General features: G+C 44.3%; 1 protein-coding gene across 3 annotated transcripts in view; it reads right to left on the reverse strand.

Annotated features, from left to right (window-relative positions):
- Window positions 1–22735, reverse strand: part of arhgef19 (Rho guanine nucleotide exchange factor (GEF) 19) — a 122397-nt gene that overhangs the window by 69444 nt on the left and 30218 nt on the right. The window lies entirely within an intron of this gene.

A 22735-nucleotide genomic window follows, 5' to 3' on the forward strand; every position in this document is an offset into this window, starting at 1 on the left:
GAAGTCGTGGGACGGCACGGTAGCATAGTGGTCAGCACCACGCTTCACAGTACCAGTGACCTGGGTTCAATTCCCGCCGCTGCCTGTAAGGAGTTTGTACGTTCTCCCCGTGACTGTGTGGGTTTCCTCCAGGTGCTCCTGTTTCCTCCCACAGTCCAAAGACCCACCAGATGCTAGGTTAATAGCACATTGTAAATTGTCCCATAATTAGGCTCGGGTTAAATTAGGGGTTGCTGGGTGTTATAGCTCGAAGTGCTGGAAGGATCTATTCCGCACTGTATCTCAATAAAAAAATAAAGACATTAAAAACAGGAAGTATCCAATTACTATTATATATTCATCAGAAAGGCACTACACTCTATTTAAGTTGAATAGAAATGAACAGTTACTTTGCTTTAACTGTTTCAAATCAAAGGACATTTTTCTACAGTAAATCAGCCTGCATTTCCCATAATCAGCCACCTCATTCAACTCACAAAATGCGAGAAGAACTCAGAGGGTCAGGCAGCATCTATGGAGGGAAAGGTACTGTCAGCATTTTGGGTCAAAACCCATCATCTGGATTGAGTCAATGCTTTGCATTAAAAACGATGTTGAGCACTTCTTCCATTGCATCTGCCTCTGTGTCTATTTCTTCAGCAAGGATTCAACACCCCCCCACTGACAACCCCTTCCCCTCCCTCAAATCACCTTCCTTCTCCTCTGGCCTATTGTCCTCACACGATCTTTTCATTTCTAACTGTGGCAACTCCTGCTCTTGCAACTTGTATCACCGTACTCAACTCTCCAGTACAGTCTAACATTGAGATAATTACTCATGCTTCAAAGTTACTGCTCTTTCCCATTACTCACATCACATCCTTACCTTTCGCAAAGTAACATGCCTGCAGGCACTGCAGGGTCACGTTACCAAATTCAATCCAATATGTCACATTCGATGATTTTAATTAAAGCAGAAATGCTGCATATACGGCATCTGCGGAGTCAAAAATAAAGTTATTATTACAGGTCAATAATCTATCTGATGAAAGATGATTGACCTGAAATATTAACTCTATTTCTCCACAATCACTGCCTGAGCAATAAAATAGAGAAAATGAAACTGCTGGGTATGCTCTATTGCTAGCCAACATCGACTCGATGGGCTGAACAGTCAAGATGGTAAATATGCAGAAGAAGGTAAAGAAAGTCTGAATTAGATCTTCCAGAGGTTCTGGAAGGCAATGGAGCTAAAAGAAACAAAGAAACGTTGCAGAATGAAACCATAGAGTGAAGTGAGTTTTAATATTCTGCTTAACAGAAAAGCAAAGGCGACAGACATGAGAGGTGAAGGATTTGATCCAGATTCTGACTCGGGCAGTCAGGGTTTGGCCAGAAGCTGGTCAGGAGAGCTTGGACTCATTGGTGACTAACGATTTCAGCACCAAATTAGCGAAGATAGAAACGGAAGCAGGCAGCTTTATAATGGCAGAAATAAATGTTCTTTGCAGTGGAGAGAATGTGGAGTCTGGAAGTGAACTTGGCAAGCATCAGCATTAGACAGCAGCGGAGGAGAGAGATGAACCAGTGACTGGGCAGCAGGAAATGCAATGGGTATGGAAATCTATGCAAATAATTAACTTGAAAAGATTTTGTGCATTCAAGTACAGAGCTTTGTTCTAACCGTGTCCTTTCTTATCAGATTTATGCATAATTTATGCTTTTCTTGTGAATCACTGCATCTACAGGTACTATTGCAGATGGCAATAAACTTGACGTTGATGTCAGAGAAGTGGAGTAATAAAAGTAAGCCTCTCGAGGAGCAGAGTTATTGATAACACAGAAGTGGGAGTCGAGCATGGAACCTGTCAGTATGCTGCTACGGAGTGCGTGAATGTAATTGAAGATAAAGGGATCAAGTATGGATCGTTGAAAGGCTCCAGAGGTAACCAATCACTTGCTTATGGTGGTCTGTTAATGTGAGTCTGTTGGGGTCATCTACTGTATCCGGTGCTCCTGGTGTGGCCTCCTGTAATTCAGTGAGACCTGATGTAGACTGGGAGACAGATTTGCTGAATGCTCCAACCACCAGAAAAAGCGGGATCTCCCGGTGGGCACCCATTTTAATTCCATTTCCTATTCCCATTCCGACATGTCAGTGCATGGCCTCCTCTACTGTTGCGATGAGACCACACTCAGGTTGGAGGGGCAACTCCTTATATTCTGCCTGGGTAGCCTCCAACCTGATGGCATGAACATCAATTTATCGCACTTTGGGTAAAGCCTCCCCCTCACCATTTCCCATCCCCTTTTCCCACTCTCACCTATCTCCTTACCTGCCTAACACCTCCCTTTTTTTGCTCCTCCCCCTCTTCTTTCTTGCACGGCCTTCTGTCCTCTCCTATCAGATTCCCCGTTTCCAACCCTGGATCTCATTCACCGATCAACTTCCCAGCTCTTTACTTCACCCCTCCAGCTTCCGGTATCTCCTATCACCTGTGTTTCTTCCTCCCCTGCCCCCCAGCTTCCTACTCTGACTCCTCATCCTTTTCCTCTCCTGTCCTGATGAAGGGCCTCGGCCTGAAATGTCAACTATATTGTTTTCCGTAGATGCTGCCTGGGCTGCTGAGTTCCTCCAGCATTTTTGTGTATGTTATGGTGGTTTCCTGGCCATACCTGGATAGAAGGAGTACAAGCAGAGAATGGGGTCCCAGCGGCTGGAGAGCACAGGACAAGGATTCCAATGAGGCTGATCAAATATCAGCCAGCATGCACAGGTCAAGAAGCATGGTTCAATATGTCACAGCCTTTCCAGATGTCATTTATAAGTTTGATAAAGATCTTTTAGCAATGTGGCTCAAAGCAGAAAGTAGGTGTTCAGACATGGAGTGTCAGGAATGATGGGCAGGAATTTAGGATTTGATAACCTGTTAAAAAGTTTGGAAGGAAAAGTTACTTTGGAGAAGGAGCTCTACAGTATGCAAGAAGAAGGGAAGCACGAGTTGGAACCTTTTAGAGGGGCTGTATAAGATTAGTACAGCAACTAAAGAGAAGACGGAGTATATATATTTTCAGTCCACAATGATCTAGCACTATTATGAAAGAGAACAACAAAACGCAACTGGGCTTCACGTGGCCCAGCCAGATACAAATGAATAGACCTTTATGTTTGACTCCCCTGCCCAGGTGTCATCCTGAAAGGTTGTAGAGTTGTTGGTGAATGTGGGGGATAGTGAGGTACGAGGTTTGTAGGGATTTAAAAGCAAGGGTCCAAATCTGTAAATTCCAGTACCGGTGGAGTCGGCTGACAAGCACTAGGCTGATGGTGAATGATCAGACCAGGATGCTGGGGATCAGAGTTTCAGATGAACTCAGTTCTATGGAGGGGTGGAAAGGGGCAAGCCCATCAAGATGGCAACGATGTGATTGAGCCTAGAGGTAACAAAATGTACTGGCTCTTGGTCAACACTGTCCCGCACAATCAAGCAACTTACGCTGCCTCTCACGACTTCATGCACACTTGTGATTCTCAGTCTGTTTATACGCTCCCGTGTAACACCACCCAGCTCCAGCACGACTCAACTCAACACAACTCGATCTCTTTGCTGTCCGGAGTTGACGTTCCTCGTCATTTTCCCATAAATACTGCAAACCCGACCTCTTCTAAACTCGCATCCCTGTCTCCTGGCTCCCATTCTTAGCTGTCCTGACTCTTAATCCAAAGTCCATGCTCTGACATCCTCACCCCTGCTTTTGAATCCTTACGTCGCTCTGCAACTCAGTGCCTCTGTATTTTCCTCCAGCTTTCTAACCCTTCGGAATCCCTGCACTCAGTCAATTCTGCCACTGTGTACACCTCCTGTTTTAATCAACCCACCACCACCAGCCAAGCTTACAGCCATCTGGCCTCTTACTCCTGGAGTTCCTCCAAGCCCACCTGTTCAGTGAATCGAAAATGGCAACGAGCCTGCCCTTTGAGTAGGCGTTTGCCTCCAATGCCTCTGAATCACTCTTTGGTATTTTTTGATATCACTGCTGGTTGGTAAGACTCTGCAGGAATTGCCTGAGTTCGTTGACCTTGGCTGGAAAGTTGCAGAAGGGATGATGATAGTTTGAGTTTTTATTATCTGTTTAGAAATAGAACACAGTAACGTGCCTTCCGGCCCAGGAGCCTGTGCTGCATGGGACTAATTAACCCTCTAACCCGTACAAATTTGGAATGTGAGAGGAAACCCAATGGAAACCTACACAGTGATGGGCAGAACATACTGTCCTCAGTATGTGACAGTGATGGGAATCGAACTTAGATTGCTGGCACTGTAGGAGTGTTACACTAATTGCTCGACTACTGTTCTGCCCCAAGTGTTATGAATCTAGTGTTTCTGATTGCGCCCAACAGATACAAATACACAAGAAAGCAAAGCGAATGCATTTTAATGCTTCTGGCCTGTGTCACCATTCAGTGAGATCATAGCTAATCTTTTTTTAAACTGAGTGCTACTTTCCTGATTTCATTAACACCAAAAAACAATCTATTGATCTATCTTGAATATAGTCATTGAAGGAGCTACCATAACCACAGAGCCATTAAGAATTCTGAAGTTTCACTACTATCTTTGAGAAGGCAATTCTCATTTCAGTCCAGAGTTGTCAGCATGAGCTTGTGACTCTTGGTTATACACACCCCACCCATGGAAAACATCACCTTAAATCTACCTTGCCAAGCCCAAAAATTAGTTTGTATGCTTCTCAGACATCACGTCTCATTCCTTGAGGCATGGGAACAGCCACTTTGGCCCAATTAGTCCATACTTACCCAATTGCCTAACTGAGCTAGTCCTATTTGCCTGAATTTGGCCCATAACCCTCTAAACCAGGGGTTCCCAACTTGCTTTACGCTGTGTGTAAGGAGTCCACTGACCCCAGGTTGGGAACCCCTGCTCTAAACCTTTTTGATCTGTGTACCTGTCTAAATATCTTTTAAACAATACAATTGTACCTGCCTCCACCCACCTTGTTCCACATATCCACAGCCCTCAAAAAACCTGCCTGTTGGGTTACCCTTTAAATCTTTCCCCTCTCATCTTAAAACTAAGCCCTCTAGAATTGTATTCCCCAGCCTTGAGAAAAACTTATTGGTGCCCCTTCATTATTTTACAGTATACATCTCCATAAGGTCACCCCTCTGCCTCCTACTCTCAGTCTCTCCTTATAATTCAAACCACCCCCCAGCCCCAATAGCATCCTTGTGAAAGAGTCCCCCCCACCCCTCAATCTCTAGTAAGCAACAGATCATAGAAACCCTACAGCACAATACAGGCCCTTCAGCCCAGAAAGTTGTGCCGAACATGTCCCTACCTTAGAAATTACTAGACTTCCCCATAGCCCTCTATTTTTCTAAGCTCCATGTACCTATCCAAAAGTCTCTTAAAAGACCCTATTGTATCCGCCTCCACCACTGTTGCTGGCAGCCCATTCCATGCACTCACCACTCTCTGAGTAAATCACTTACCCCTGACATCTCCTCTGTACCTGTTCCCCAGCACCTTAAACCTGTGTCCTCTTGTGGCAACCATTTCAGCCCTGGGAAAAAGCCTCTGACTATCCACACGTTCAATGCCTCTCATCATCTTATACACCTCTATCAGGTCACCTCTCATCCTCCATCGCTCCAAGGAGAAAAGGCCGAGTTCACTCAACCTGTTTTCATAAGGCATGGTTCTCATTCCAGGCAACATCCTTGTAAATCTCCCCTGCACCCTTTCTATGGCTTCCACATCCTTCCTGTAGTGAGGTCACCAGAACCGAGCACAGTACTCCAAGTGGGGTTTGACCAGGGTCCTATATAGCTGCAACATTACCTCTCAGCTCCTAATTCAATTTCACGATTGATGAAAACCACAGCGTCAACCTGCGCAGCTGCTTTGAGAGTCCTATGGACTCAGACCCCAAGATCCCTCTGATCCTCCACACTGCCAAGAGTCTTACCATTAACACTATTTTCTGCCATCATATCTGACCTCCCAAAATGAAGCACTTCACCCTTATCTGGGTTGAACTCCATCTGCCACTTATCAGCCCAGTTTTGCATCCTGCCAACATCGCACTATAACCCCTGACAGCCCTCCACACTATCCACAACACCTACAACCTTTGTATCATCAGCAAATTTACTAACCCATCCCTCCATTTCCTCATCTAGGTCATTTATAAAAATCGCAAAGAGTAAGGGCCCCAGAACAGATCCCTGAGGCACACTACTGGTCACTGACCTCCATGCAGAATATGACCAGTCTACAACCATTGTTTGCCTTCTGTGGGCAAGCCAGTTCTGGATCCACAAAGCAGTATCTCCTTGGATCCCATGCCTCCTTACTTTCTCAATAAGCCTTGTATGGGGTACCTTATCAAATGCCTTGCTGAAATCCATATACACTACATCTACTGCTCTTCCTTCATCAATGTGTTTAGTCACATCCTCAAAAAACTCGAACAGGCTCGTAAGGCATGACCTGTCCTTGACAAAGCCATGCTGACTATTCTTAATCAAATTATGCCTCTCCAAATGTTCATAAATCCTGCCTTTCAGGATCTTCTCCATCAGTTTACCAACCACTGAAGTAAGACTCACTGGTCTATAATTTCCTGGGCTATCTCTACTCCCTTTCTTGAAAAAGGAACAACATCCTCAACCCTCCAATCCTTCGGAACCTCTCCTGTCCCAATTGATGATTCAAAGATCATCTCTAGAGGCTCAGCAATCTCCTTGCTCGCCTCCCACAATAGTCTGGGGTACATCTCATCTGATCCCAGCAACTTATCCAACCTGATGCTTTCCAGAAGCTCCAGCACATCCTCTTTCTTAATATCTACACGCTCAAGCTTTTCAGTCTGCTGCAAGTCAGCACTACAATCACCAAGATCCTTTTCCATAGTGAATACTGAAGTATTCATTAAGTGTCCCTGCTATTTCCTCCGGTTCCATACACACTTTCACACTTGATTGGTCCTATTCTTTCACATCTTATCCTCTTACTCGTCACATACTTGTAGAATGCCTTGGAGTGTTCCTTAATCCTGCCTGCCAAGGCCTTCTCATGGCCCCTTCTGGCTCTCCTAATTTCCTTTTTAAGGTCCTTCCCGTTAGCCTTATAATCTTTTAGATCCCTAACATTACCTAACTCTCTGAACCTTTTATAAACATTTCTTTTCTTCTTGACTAGATTTATTACAGCCTTTGTACACCATGGTTCCCGTACCCTACCATAACTTCCCTGTCTCATTGGAATATACCTGTGCAGAACTCCAATAAATATCCCCTGAACATTTGCCATATTTCTTCTGTACTTTTCCCTGAGAACATCTGTTCCCAATTTAAGCTGCCAATTTCCTGCCTGATAGCCTCATATTTCCCCTTACCCCAATTAAACGCTTTTCTAACTTGTCTGTTTCTATCTCTCTCCAATGATATTGTAAAGGAGATAGAATTATGATCACCATCTCCAAAATGCTCGCCCACTGTGAGATCTGACACCTGACCTGGTTCATTTCCCAATACCAAATCAAGTACAGTCTCTCCTCTTGTAGGTTTATCTACATACTGTGTCAAGAAACTTTCCTGAACACACCTAACAAACTCCACCCCATCTAAACCCCTTTCTCTAGGGAGATGCCAATTGATAATTTGGAAATTAAAATCTCCCATCATGACAACTCTGTTATTATCACACCTTTCCAGGATCTGTTCCCCTATCCGCTGCTCGATATCCCTGTTACTATTGGGCAGCCTATAAAAAACACCCAGTAAAGTTAGTGACCCTTTCTTATTCCTAACCTCCACACAGAGAGACCCCGTAGACAATCCCTCTATGATGTCCACCTTTTCTGCAGCCGTGACACTACCTCTGATCAACAGTGCCACGCCCCCACCTCTTTTGCCTCCCTCCCTCTCCTTTCTGAAACATCTAAAACCTAGCACATGAAGTAACCATTCCTGTCCCTGACCAACCAAGTCTCTGTAAAGGCCACAACATCATAGCTCCAAGTACTGATCCACACTCTAAGCATATCCACTTTGTTCACAATACTCCTTGTGTTAAAATACACATCTCAAACCGTCCATCCGAATGCATCCCTTCTCTATCACCTGCCTATCCTCCCTCACACACTGTCTCCAAGCTTTCTCTATTTGTGAGCCAACCGCCTCTTCCCCAGTCTCTTCAGTTCAGTTCCCACCCCCCAACAATTCTAGTTTAAACTCTCCCCAGCAGCCTTAGCAAACCTCCCCGCCAGGATATTGGTCCCCTGGGATTCAAGTGTGACCTGTCCTTTTTGTACAGGTCACACCTGCCCCAAAAGAGGTCCCAATGATCCAGAAATATCTATCCCTGCCCCCTGCTCCAACCCCTCAGCCACGCATTTATCCTCCTCCTCACTCTATTCCTATACTCACTGTCATGTGGCACAGGCAATAATCCCAAAATGACTACCTTTGCAGTCCTGCTTCTCAACTTCCTTCCTAATTCCCTGTAGTCTTTTTTCAGGACCTCTTCCCTTTTCCATCCTATGTCATTGGTACCAGTATGTACCATGACCTCTGGCTGTTCTCCCTCCCACTGCAGGATATTGTGGACACGATCAGAAACATCCTGGACCCTGGCACCTGGGAGGCAAACTACCATCTGAGTTTCTTTCCTGCATCCACAGAATCGCCTGTCTGAACCCCTGACTAGAGTCCCCTATCTCTACTGCCTTCCTCTTCCTTTCCCTACCCTTCTGAGCCACAGGGCCAGGCACTGTGCCAGAGGCACGGCCACTGTCGCTTCCCATAGGTAGGCCGTTCCCCCCCAACATTACTCAAACAGGAGTACTTATTGTCAAGGGGTACAGCCACAGGGGTACTCTCTAGTACCTGACTCTTCCCCTTCCCCCTCCTGACTGTGACCCACTTGCCTGTCTCCCGTGGCCATGGAGTGACCACCTGCCTATAACTCCGTTCTATCACTTCCTCACTCTCCCTGACCAGACGAAGGTCATCGAGCTGCATCTCCAGTCTCTTAGGAGCTGCAGCTCAACACACTGGGTGTAGATATGGCCTTCTAAGAGACTGGGAGACTCCAGGACCTCCCACATCTGACACCGAGCACAGAATACCAGCCTCACACATGTACTTCCTTTCCGCAATTAACACAGGTAGACCCACCTCGCCTTGTTACTGCCGAAGCCTGTTGAGCCAAAGCCCGATCACTCTGAAACCTCTCACTCCGCTGCCCGCTGGATATGCTGGTCTTCCTTTTAAACTTTCCCCGCTCTACTGGCTGACGTCACGCGCCTGCGCAGTCTTGCCTCTCTTTTACCCCGAGTAGTCAAACTGCCTTCGCTCCGGAAATCCTTAGCCGTTCCCCCGCAGCCTTCTTCTCCATATGAAATCCCCACACGGAACAAACATTGTTTGGAGGGTTGATGCGGATTCTAGAAATGTGGCGGGGGGATGGAGTTGGGAGCCATCACTGTTAGCGTGGTGTGGTCGAGAGCTTCGTTTGAGTGGCAGTAGCCAACAGTCTGTGAGCACACCTTAGGAGTAACATTTGTGTGCAATTCCATCGAGAGCATAAAGCCTTGGTGGGGGGGGGGGCAGACAAAAATTAAGATGCAATAAAGGGAAACGCGTTATTTTGGAACCAAATGAAGGATTGGGTGGAGAAGCCAGATCCAAATGGTGGAAGGTTAAAAGCTGTGAGCTTGACATTTTTCATCATTATTATGAGTTTCAAGTGATACCCTGAGTCACTGGACTCATAAGTTAATCATCCAGGTTAAGATATGGGTTTAATAAGAAGTTGGTTTATTGAACCAGCCTGAAAAACCCTAACATTTGTGGAGTGTTGTAAAACAGAGGGACCCTGGTGAATGCACTCAAACTTTTCCCCAGGGCTGGACAGCATAGGTTTGGAAGATGAGAAGGGAAAGATTTAATAGGAACATGCGGGGTATCTTTCATTTTTAACCCTGAGAGTGGTGGTGTGTCTGAGGAATGAGCTGCTGGTGGTTGAGGCAGATAGAATCAGACTTTTTTTAAATTGTCAGGGAAGTTCTAGCACGATATGGGACAAATGCTGGCAAATGGGGCTAGCTTGGGAGGGCATCTTGCCGAAGAGCCTGTTTTATTGCTCCGGGGCCACCACGGATGATATTTCTCTCTCTCTCTCTCGTTACACTTCTGTCGTATGTTTAGTTCCACGTGTAAATTGCGCTGTGTTGCTCCTCTTCCCGCCGTGTGGCGACCCTGCCGTTTCTTCTGGATTTGATTGTCTCTTACAAGGCCGAGTTGCTAACTCGACGCTCAACAGAGCGCGGATGGAAAGCGGGAGAGGAGTCGGCCGGATTCGAACCCGGCACCACTCGCCTCGTCTCGAGGTCCGGGTGCGGATGTCACTACACCCCCGACCGGCTAGTAAGTTCTGCATAACTGAAGTTAATTTAAGTTTACATGAATTTCTCTTTGACATGCGCTTCCAAAACTCAATAAAACCCCTTTTCGTTTGCCCCTATAGACTGAAACTACAAAATTAGATGGGGCGACCAGTCAGGAAAACACCGCCCGTTTTAATTCAGCCCCTCCAGAAAAGCCTCTCCGAAGTTCAGGCGGGGTTGCGAACTGTCCGCTAACGTTACTCGTGTCAGTGAGGAGGGTGAGCCGGCCGCTCGGCTCGGGCTTGTCGGTGCGGGCCACGCAGCTACCTGTTGCGACTTGACCGGGTGTGGTACTGCTCTCCAGGCTAATGGCAGCCATCCACGAAGTACAGATTCTTTCTTAACCTTAATAAAATTTACCATACTTCTGGCTCAGATATTTCAGCATAGTTTAAAAGAAACAAAGATTCCTCAGACCGCCCCTGCACACAAAACGTCAAGGTGAGTAGTTCTCTGAATGAGCTCCACTGACAGGAAATAGCGCCAAATCTGACAAATCTGTTTCATCAGATCATAGAAACGTTCTGAAATACTTCATAGGAGTAGGACTGGTTTGATTTAGCACTTGCTGATTTATGCGCAACACCTAGCTTCTGCATCCCGCAACTGTGACAAGAACTTATGTAAAATTACTTTGATATTAGCATCCGCCCGCCCACACACGCCCGAAGGCGTCGGTCAGTCGGGAGAGAGCAACATCTGGAGCCTCACTCCCCGCCGACAGTTCTTCCAAGAAAATCAGCACTTTCAGCTGCGGAACCTGCAAATCACGGGGCCCAGACTGCGAGGAGATCAGGTGCCAGGTGTTGGGCTGTTACCTCCCAAATAACTTTAGTGCCAAACAGCAGGAAATCGGGCCCTTGGGCTCGCCAAGTCCAAAACGTCCAGAAGATATAGGAGAAGAATTAGGCCATTCAGTCCATCGAGTCTGCTGTGACATTCGATCACGGCTGACTTTTCTTTCCCGACCCCTTCTTCTGCCTTACCTGTCAAGAGTCTATCATTGTCTGCCTTATATACACCCGATGACTTGGCCCCCACCGCCCTCTGTGATAAAGAATTCCACAGATTCATCCTCTTCTGGCTGAAGAAGCCCCCCCCTCTCAGTTTTAAAGGGATGTTTCTTCATTCTGAGGCTGTGCCCTCAGATCTAAACTCTCCTACTAATGGAAACATCCTTTAACTTGTCTTTTGTGGACAATTACATGAATAAGAACATTTTACAGGAGGGTTCCCAACCTTTATTTTTAACCATGGACCAATACCATTAAGCGAGGGGGTCCATGGACTCCACGTTGGGAACCCCTGTTTTAGAGAGAGATGTGGATCAAGTGCAGGCATATGGGACACCCTCACTCCCTCTCTCTCCTCCAAAGTTTAGATAGGAGTCTTGGCTGGCTAGATGACATAGGCCAATGTATACCCCAGGACTCTAAATCCATACTATCAAACACCCACTTACTTTGGAGACACACAAGGCTACGGATCCTGAAATCGAGAACAACAATGTGCTTGAGGAATTCGGTGAGTTTGCCTTACATATTCCTGTCGTAGTACCCATGATAGTCTGTGGCAAGAATTCCACAGATCCACCACCCACTGGCTGAACACAATTTTCCTCACCTCTGTTCTAAATGGACATCCCTCAATTCTGAGGCTGTAGGAAACATTCTCTCCACATCCACTCTTTCTGGACCTTTCAATATTTGATAGGTTTCAATGAGATCTTCCCCCCTCCCCCACCACTCCCTTCATTCTTCTAAACTCCAGCAGGTACAGTCCCAGAGGCATCAAGCTCTCCTCATAGGTTAACCCTTTCATTTCTGGGATAATTCTTGTGAATCTTTTCTGACTCTCTCCGATGCCAGCACATCCTTTCTTAGATAAGGGGCCCAAAACTGCTCACAATACTCCAAATGTAGTCTGACCAATGCCTCATAAAGTCTTAGCATTACATCATTGCTTTTTTATTTGAGTCCTCTCAAAATGAATGCATTTGCCTTCCATACCACTGACTCAACCTGCAGGTCAACCTGAGTTAACAAGTTAACCTCCAAGAATCCTACACGAGGTCTCCCAATTCCCTCCGTACCTCTGATTTTTGAATTTTCTCCCCATGTACAAAAAAGACCATGCCTTTATTCCTTCTGCCAAAGTGATTGACCATGCACTTGCCTATATTATATTCCACCTGCCATTTCTTTGCCTATTCCCCCAGTCTGTCTGAGTCCTTCTGCAGACACCCTGCTTCCTCAACACTTCCTACACTTCCACCTGTCTTAGTTTGGTCCACAAACTTGACCACAAAGCCATCAATTTCTTCATCCAGATCATTGATATACAATGTGGAAAGGAATGGTCCCAATGTCAACCCCTGCGGTACATCAGTAGTTACTGACAGCCAACCATAAGAAACCCCCTTTATCCCCACTCTTTGCCTCCTGCCAGTCTATTCATTCTAGTATCTTTCCTGTAATACCACGGGCTCTTACTTTGTTAAGCAGCCTCATGTGAGGCACTTTGTCAAAAGCCTTCTGAAAATCCAAGTACACATCATCCATTGACTCTCCTTAGTCTATCCTGCCTGTTACTTCCTCAAAGAATTCCAACAGATATGTCAGGCAAGATTTCCCCATTAGAAAGCCTTGCTGACTTTGGCCTATTTTAATCATGTACCTCCAAGAACCCCGAAACCTCATCCTTAATAATAGACTCCAGCATCTTTCCAACTACTGATATCAGGCTAACTGGCCTATAGTTTATAAACACGAGAAAGTCTGCAGGTGCTGGAAATCCAAAGCAATACTCAAAAAATTTTGGAGGAACGTGGCAGGTCAGGCAGCATCTGTTGAAATTTATAGACAGTCGACATTTCCAGTCCTGAAGAAAGGTCTCAGCCAGAAACGTCAACTGTCTATTCATTTCCATAGATGCTGCCTGACCTGCTGAGTTCCTCCAGCATTTTGTGTGTGTTGCTTTGGCCTATAATTTCCTTTCTTCTGCCTCCCTCCCTCCTTGTTTTCATTCAAGGTGGCATTCCAGTGGTAAATGAAAACAAATTGCTGGAACTCTGAAACTTAAAACAAAAACCTTAATTGATTAATTTATCCTAGCCCTTGCAGTATCAACCAGCTGTGGAAGAATTCAAACTATGGATTGATAAAGTACTGCTTTGACGAAGCTTTTCCCTAGTCAGTGACTCCATGCTTGGGAATTTTATAAACATAGATTTGACACTGTTCTTACACAATTTGTTGGGCTGTAGCTAAGGGCAACAAACAACCCTCCTCTATCTGAACCATCCATCATCCCTTGTGATTTATGTTCTGTGGTTCCATTGATCCACCCACTTGGACACATGGTAGCCTTTACCCTGTTATAATTTTCAAGATTAAATCACAGACATAAGAGTTTGCAACAGAAATACAGTTATGCAAAACCAGAGTGATAAATGGTGAACTTATATTCAAATAAATTCAACTTTATACCCCACACTATCAAATAATTAGAGTCCTGAAAACAACTAGTTGCTTGGGTCATCTAAAATTATACAGTCATGTTCCTTTTAATATATATCTTTGCACGATCAATTTGCATTGGTAATGACTCAAGCCTTGAAGGTCTCCCACCTAAACTGGACCTAAATCTTGGAACAGTCATAATAGATTTACATAAAAATAGAAGACAGAACATAGAAAATCTACAGCACTTTACAGGCCCTTCGGCCCACAATGTTGTGCTGACCATGTAACCTATTCTAGAAGCTGCCTAGAATTTTCCTACCACATAGGTACATGGAGCTTAGGAAAATAGAGAGCTATCTAAGAGCCTCTTAAAAGACCATGTTGTATCCGCCTCCACCACCTTTGCTGGCAGTGCATTCCACACACCCATCACTCTCTGTGTGAAAAACTTACCTCTGACATTCGCCTTGAACCTACTTCCAAACACCTTAAAACTATGCCCCCTCATGTTAGTCATTTCAGCCCTGGGAAAAAGCCTCTGTCTATCCACACGATGAATGCCTCTCATCATCTGATACACCATCTTGCTGAACGCAGATCAGAAAATATCTCCAAGCTGAACCAAACAATAAAACATTCAAGCTCACACTACGTGCCTTGTTGCAAACATCAGTGAGTGTTATTCCAGCTCTAAGTTGTTGCTGATTTTAACAAATTTGAGATTTCACAAGCATAATACAGTAAACTCTAATCATCTGGGCTAGGATAATTTCCACACTATTGGATGTTATATTAACATGCCAGCACACACAATTCACTTCATTTCAGAATCAGAATTAATATCACTGCCATATGAATAGACCAAGGAAAGATAAAATAATGGTGAGCAAGACACACAAAATGCTGAGGGAGCTCAGCAGGCCAGGCAGCATCCATGGAAGGGAATGAAGGGTCGATGTTTCAGTCCGAGGCCCTTCTTCAGGACCGGATAGGAAGGGGGAAAATGCCAGAGTAAAAAGGGAAGGGGGAGTGGAAGAAGGATAGCTGGAAGGTGATAGGTGAAGCCAGGTGGGTGGGAAAGATAAAGCACTGAGACGCTTCATCAGGACTGTGCGAATCATAATGTGTGCACCATCACACAAATTGTCCTTTCATATTGATATTTCTGGTTTTACTCGATATGACTATCTTTGTCAGAGTCTGCAAATGAATAAGGCAACTGGGTAAATTGAAGCTACAAGATTAAAAACTGAGATTTTCTCAAAAGTCATGACATCAAAAATTTAATTGAGACTCCATACTGATCCGGTAGTATACCACTAATTACTGAAGAGAAAATGACCTACTTATCCTGACTCCTTGTTCTCTGTTATCCCCTCCACCATCTATATAAACATATTGCCTCCAAGCCCAAGTGAAAGAAAAACAGATCATACTGGAAACATTCCATGGGTTAGGCAAAATCTGTAGAAAGTGAATCAGTAATTGTAAACCTAAGCAAGCACAAAGAGATTCTGCAGATGCTGGAAATCTTGAGCAACACACACAAAATGCTGGAGGAAGTCGGCAATCAGACAGCGTCTAGGGAGGGAAATAAACCATCAATGTTTCGAGCCGAGGCCCTTCATCAGGACTAGGACAGGAGGCAGAATGAGAAGGAGTACAAGCTGGCAGGTGAGAAGTTGAACCAGGTGAGAGGAAAGGTGGACAGGTGGGGGAGTGGTGATGAAGTAAGAAGCTGGGACATGACAGATGGAAGAAGTAGAGCTGAAGGAGAAGGAATCTAAAAGGGGAGGAGAGTGGACCATGGAAGGAAGTAGGGCACCAGAGAGCAGAATAGGCAGGTGAGGAAAAGAGAAGGGGTAAGAGGGGAGCTAGAAAGGGGAATGAAAAAAGAGAGAAGGAAGGAAGGGGGGGGAAGAAATAACCTGAACTTAGAGAAATTATTAGTCAGGTTGTAGACTACCCTGATGGAATATGAAGCAATGCACACAAAATGCTGGTGGAACACAGCGGGCCAGGCAGCACCTATAGGGAGAAACGCTGTCAACGTTTCGGGCCGAGACCCTTCGTCAGGAGTCCTGACAAAGGGTCTCGGCCCGAAACATCGACAGTGCTTCTCCCTATAGATGCTGCCTGGCCTGCTGTGTTCCACAGAATTTTGTGTGCGTTGCTTGAATTTCCAGCATCTGCAGATTTCCCCGTGTTTGGAATATGAAGTGTTGCTCTTCTAACCTGAGTTTTGCTTCATCATGGTGGTTCAGGAGACCATGGGCAGACATGTCAGAATCAGAATGGAAGCTGAATTGAAATGTTTAGCCACCAGGGGGTCATGCCTTTTCACTGATAATCAACACTGGCACAACGCAAAGACATGTGCTTAGCCCACTGCTCTACTCTCTCTACAACCATAATTAGGCACAGCTCGAATGCCACCTATAAATTTGCTGATGGCACAACTATTGTTGGCAGAATTTCAGACGGTGACGAGAAGGTGCACAGGAGCGATATAGATCAGCTGGTTCAGTGGAATCACAGCAACAACCTTGCACCCAACATCAGTAAGACCAAAGATTTGATTGTGGACTTCAGGAAACACACACCAGTCCTCATTGAGGGATCAGCAGTGGAAAAAGTGAGCAATTTCCAGTTCCCAAGGTGTCAACACCTGACGATCTACCCCAGGCTCAACATATCGACGCAATTACAAAGAAGGCATGATAGTGGCTGGATTTCATTAAGAGTTTGAGGAGATCTGTTATGCCACCAAAGACACTTGCAAATTTCTACAGATGTACAGTGGAGAGCATTCTAACAGGCTGCATCACCATCTAGTATGGGGGGTGGTGTCTACTGCACAGGATCAAAATAAGCTGCAGACAGTTGTAAACTCAGTCTGCTCCATCATGGGCACTAGCCTGTCTGGCATTCAGGACATCTTCAAGGAGTAATGCCTCAAAAAGGAGGTGTCCATCACTAAGGACCTCCATCACTAAGGACCCCCATCACCCAGGATATACCCTCTTCAATTGTTACCATCAGAGAGGAGGTACAGGAACCTGAAGGCACACACTCAATGATATAGGAACAGCTTCTTCCCCTCTGTCATCAGATTTCTGAATGGACAAATGTGCATTGAATCCATGAACTCACTCTTTTTTTTGCACTACTTATTTAATTACACACATACACAACAGTGCCTATAAAAAGTATTCACCCCCTTTTGGAAGTTCTCATGTTTTATTGTTTTACAACATAGATTCACAGTGGATTTAATTTGGCTTTTGTTAACACTGATCAACAGAAAATGAGTCTTTCGTCTCAATCAAAGTGATCTAAATTAATTACAAATATAAAACACAAAATAATTGATTGCATAAATATTCACCCCCTTTAATATGACACACCAAGTCATCACTGGTGTAGACAATTGATTTCAGAAGCCATATAATTATTTAAATGGAGATCTGTGTGTGCAGTCAAAGCATTTCAATTGACTGTAGTAAAAATACACCTGTATCTGGAAGGCCCAACTGCTGGTGAGTCAGTATCCTGACAAAAACTACACCATGGAGATAAAGGAACACTCCAAGCAACTCCATGAGAAAGTTATTGAAAAGCGCAAGTCAGGAGATCGATACAAGGAAATTTCCAAGTCACTGACTATCCCTTGGAGTACAGTCAAATTAATCATCAAGAAATGGAAAGAATACAACACATCTGTAAAGCTGCCTAGAGCAGGCTGTCCTCAAAAAGTGAGTGATCATGCAAGAAGGGGATGAGTGAGGGAGCCTACCAAGCGACCCATGACAACTCTGAAGGAGTTACAAGCTTCAGTGGCTGAGATGGGAGAGAGTGTGCATACAACAACTGTCACCCAGATGCTTCACCTGTCACAGCTTTATGGGAGAGTGGCAAAGAGAAAGCCACTGTTGAAAAAAACTCACTTGAAATCTTGGCAAGAGTTTACGAGAAGGCATGTGGGAGTCTCTGAAGGCAGCTGGAAGAAGGTTCCACAGTCTGATAAAACCAAAATTTTGAGCTTTTTGGTCATCAGACTAATCACTATGTTTGGTGTAAGCCAAACACACCGCTCCTAATGTGAATCATGGTGGTGGCTGCATCATGCTGTGGCAGCAGGCCTGTGAAGGTAGAGGGTAAAATGAATGGGGCAAAATACAGAGAAATCCTGGAGGAAAACCTGATGCAGTCTGCAAGGGAACTGCAACTTAGGAGAAGATTTGTTTTCCAGCAAGACAATGACCCCAAGCATAAAGGCAAAGCTGCACAGGAGTGGCTTAAAAACAACAAAGTTAAATGTCCTGGACTGGCCAAGTCAAAGTCCAGACTTCAATCCAATTGAGAATTTGTGGCTGGACTTGAAAAGGGCTGTTCATTCACGATTCCCATGCAATCTGACAGAGCTTGAGCAGTTTTGTAAAGAGGAATGTGGAAAATTTGCAGTGTCCAGATATGCAAAGCTGATAAGGACCTATCCACACAGATTCAAGGTGTAATTGCTGTCAAAGGTACGTCTACTAGTACAACTCCCACATAGTCCAATATTATTATTACTAGGTGACACTGAAGGGACAATACCGAAACTTAAATTGAATAAGTATCAGAAAAAATTTATAAAAATTGCATTGGCAGTAGCCAAAAAAGCTATTGCAGTTACTTGGAAATCAGATTCGTATTTAACTATGGATCATTGGAATAATGAAATATACAGCTGCATTCCACTTGAAAAAATAACTTATAATTTAAGAAATGAATACAATATATTTTTGAAAATTTGGCACCCCTATCTACAAAAGATAGGATTAAATGTATAGGTCCTTTGAAGATAAAATTATAAAGTAATTGGGGAAAATTAAAATTAAAATTATTTTGAACTCCATGGAGCATGTGGGGATCCTCCGATATCCAGGCAATCTTCTTTTTTCCCCTACTTTCTTTCTTTTGTTTTCTTTTTTTATATAAGGGTTTAAGGGGGGAGGGGGAGGGCTAGTATTAATTTTTTTCACTTTTTTCACTTTTTTTTAACTATTCTAACATTCTATTCTATGTAATTCTCTTAAAAATGTAATAAATAAATAAAAATTTTGAAAGGTACTTCTACTAAATACTGACTTAAAGGGGATGAGTAATTATGCAATCAGGTATTTTGTGTTTAATTATTGTAATAAGTTTAGACCAATTTGTAGAAATTTGTTTTCACTTTGACACAAAAGAGTCTTTTTGTTGATTAACTTAAAAAAAAAGCCAAATTAAATCCACTGTGATTCAATGTTGTAAAACAATAAAACATGAAAACTTTCAGAGACAGGGGTTGAATACTTTTTACAGGCACTGTATATATTTACAGGAATTCCTATACTTATGATTATGTATTGCAATATACTGCTTCTGCATAACAACAAATTTCATACATATGCTGGGGATATTAAACCTAATTCTGATTTCTGCAGACAGAGTGGCAAAGATGCTCAACAAAGTGGTCCCGTAATCTACGTTGGGTCTCAATGGTGTAGCGGATGCTGGACCAGGAGCACCAGATACAAGAGGGGACCCCAGCAGACTTGCAGGTGAAACGTTGCCTCACCTGCAAGGACCGTTTTAGGCCCTGACTGGTGGAGAGGGAGGTGTAAGGGCTGGGGGATAACTTACCACTCTTGCAGGGAGTGGCAGCAGGAGGGAAGTGGAAGAGGCAGGAGGAAGATAAGTGAGGAGGGACGAGTGAACAGGGGAGTTACATTGATAGCAATCCCTACGGAAAGTGGGCTGAGTGTGAGGGAACATGTGCTCAGTGGCAGGATTAGGACCCCCTGGAGAGGGCAGAAGCTACAGAAGATCATGAGCTAGATACAGAGGCTCCTGGGGGGTGGTAGATAAGGACATGGAGAACCCCATCCCTGTTAAGAGGCTTGGAGGTGTGTGAGAATTGGAGATGTGGGCAAGGGCAGCATCGATGATGGTGGAAGGGAAACCCCATTATTTGAAATAAAGAAAGAGGACATGTCAAGTCTTAGAATGCCTCATCCTGATAACAAATGCAGTGGAGGTGGAGGAACTGAGCAAAGCAAATGGCGTTTTTACAAGTGACAAAGTGGGAAGAGATATAGCTGTGAGAGTCCATATAAGATGTCAGTAGATAATCTGTCTCCAGGGAGATCGAGAAAAGGGATAAAGGGAGGGAAGGCACAAATCAAATGTCCTCTTGTCTCCCCTTCTACTGTGTGAGTGATTAAGAGTTATTGGGACAATTTCCTTGGTTATGAAACAAGAGCAGCACTCCTAAACCCAATTACCCCCATTCATGTCTAGGATCAGCACGAGGCTATTAAGTATGGTTAATAACCTGGGGTTCTGCCTTGTGAAGCCCTGCCTCTCATTGGCCAAGCAGTATTACGTTTCTATTGTCTCCAGTTGCATTTTCACCCCTCTTGGAACTCCATGAGAAACCAGTGGTTGTTCAAGGGCTGTGGTCCCAGGGACTCGGTGAAGCAGACTGTAGAATTCTGATCTACACTTACATTGTTAAGATGAGCTTTATTTCTGGTTGGTTACATTGGCATCCTGAAAATTGCCTCCTTCTGTATATAATTTAGACAGCTAGGATTTTTTTTGCCTGGAGACAATTTAATGGTATATTAGTTTTTCTGACGGCCAAGACTGCGCCCACCTCAAGTAATTTAGGGTGATTTAAAGTTATTTTATTAGATTTAGTTAATGATAATATAGACATAGTAAGGTCTTCAAAGAAAAAAAAGACTTGTGAATTTGTGGAATTCTCCCATCAGAACAATAATCAAAAAGTCATCGAGCTGAAATGTGCATTCATTTTCTCCACAGATGCTACATGGCCTGCTGAGTATTTCCGGGGTTCTGCACTATTTTTAATTTCAAACGGAGTGTGTGCAATAACCATATGTCCTCAGACTCTTATAGTTGTAATGCAGTGTTGGAGACCAGTGAGACTAAACACTCGATGGCACAAGTGAGGAAGCAAATTTGTGTGAGATACGCAATGCTGACCTCTGACCTCTATTACCATTAGTAATGAATTTAGAGTGAGACTGACAAATGGATCACCTCACAGTGAAACCCAGCAGGCAAAGGTTTTGTTTATTATCCGGATTCATCATAAGCAAAACAATAAGATAGGCAGAGTGGTGACTACCAATTTCAAAGTACATTTAGAATCAAAGTGTGTATACAATGTATAACCCTGAAATTCATCTCCTTACCAGCAGCCACAAAATAAACAACCCGTAAAATAAAGACTGTTGAACACCCAATATGCAGAGCAAAAAGAAAAACAAATCGTGCTAACAATAAAAGTAATCAAATAATGTTTAGAACAAAAGTGAGTCTTCAGACACGAAGACTGGATCAGGCCTCGGCCACAGGCTTAGTTTAGTGCTGGACAGTGTAAACATCATGGACCCCTCAGACATGAAGCCTCAATTCAGCACTGAGCAGAGTAAACACCACTGAACAGCGAGCGAAACCAGCCTGACTATCACGTCTGGTATCAACACCCATGCCTTTTCAATGAATCTAGCCCGGCGTTTAAATCATCCAGACATTGGTTCATTCCTCGGCCTAAGACTTGGGCCCTGTTGCATCGATGCGCCCTGGGTAGACCCTGCCGCCAAGTTTCAGCCCCTATCCGGCCTTTCCAAATCAGCTCAGCCGATCGATCAATCAAAGTTTTCTCTCGGTTTAGGTGGACGGGCCCCAGAGCTGCCTCTCCTCCGCCCCACTAGACTCGACTTCACTTCGCACCCACACACACCAACCCTCAACGTTGCTCGCATCTTTGGTGTTTGCAGTCATCATTTACCATAATTTAATCAATAATAACTTAATTATCAAAGATTAAGTCAGAGAGTTAAGTCTTAAAGAAGACAAGAAAGACAATGAAAGGGGCAGGGTGGTGAAGGTGTATCGCAAGCTTGCCTTCATTGCTCTGGACTTGAATGCAAGGGTCAGGAAGTCATGTTATATAAAACCTTGGCTAGACTGTATCTGGAGAACTGTGTGCATTTCTGGTCACCCCATTGAATGAAGTGGAGACTTTGGATAGGGTACAGAAGAGGGTCACTTGGGTGCAGTCTGGATTAAGGCATTTTAACAATAGCAATCTCTGGACTGTTTTTCTGGAGGAGTGGTTCCCAACCTGGAGTCCATGGACCCCTCGGTTAACAGCATAAAAAAGGCTGGGGACCCCTGCTCTAGAGCATCAGAGACTGAGAAGGGGCTTCATAGAGATTTATAAATTATGGGGGACATTGGTAGGATAGATAGAGTCTTTTACCGAGGGTATACATGACAGGCACTAGAGGATACAGCTCTCCGAGAAGGGAAAAGTTTAAAGGAGACGTGCGGGCTAAGTTTATTTTACACAGAGAATGGTAGGTGTCTGGAATGCGGTGACAGGGGTTGAGATGGAAGCAGATGTAACTGTGCCATTTAGACAGGCACGTGAAAATGCAGCGACTGGACGAAAATGGATCATGTGCTAACAGATAGATTTTGTTTACCATGGCACTGTGATTAGCATAGGTATCATGGACAATAGGGCCTATTCTTGTACTCTTCTCTGTTCTAAAGGAGGTGTTTAGGTCCGTGGATATGAACATTGCCTGAAATATAACCTGGACTTGAGTTTCCAATTCCACAGTGATCCTCTATACAAAAACCTATGTATTCTCTGCATTAACAATACCCACTTCTACTGCTGCTGCTCACGAATCCTCTTCCATGTGTTACTCAAGATCAAACATAATGTTTGCAATATGTTTAACTCTGGA

Source organism: Hypanus sabinus, chromosome 27 (genome assembly GCF_030144855.1).
Source record: "Hypanus sabinus isolate sHypSab1 chromosome 27, sHypSab1.hap1, whole genome shotgun sequence".
Taxonomy (NCBI): domain Eukaryota; kingdom Metazoa; phylum Chordata; class Chondrichthyes; order Myliobatiformes; family Dasyatidae; genus Hypanus; species Hypanus sabinus.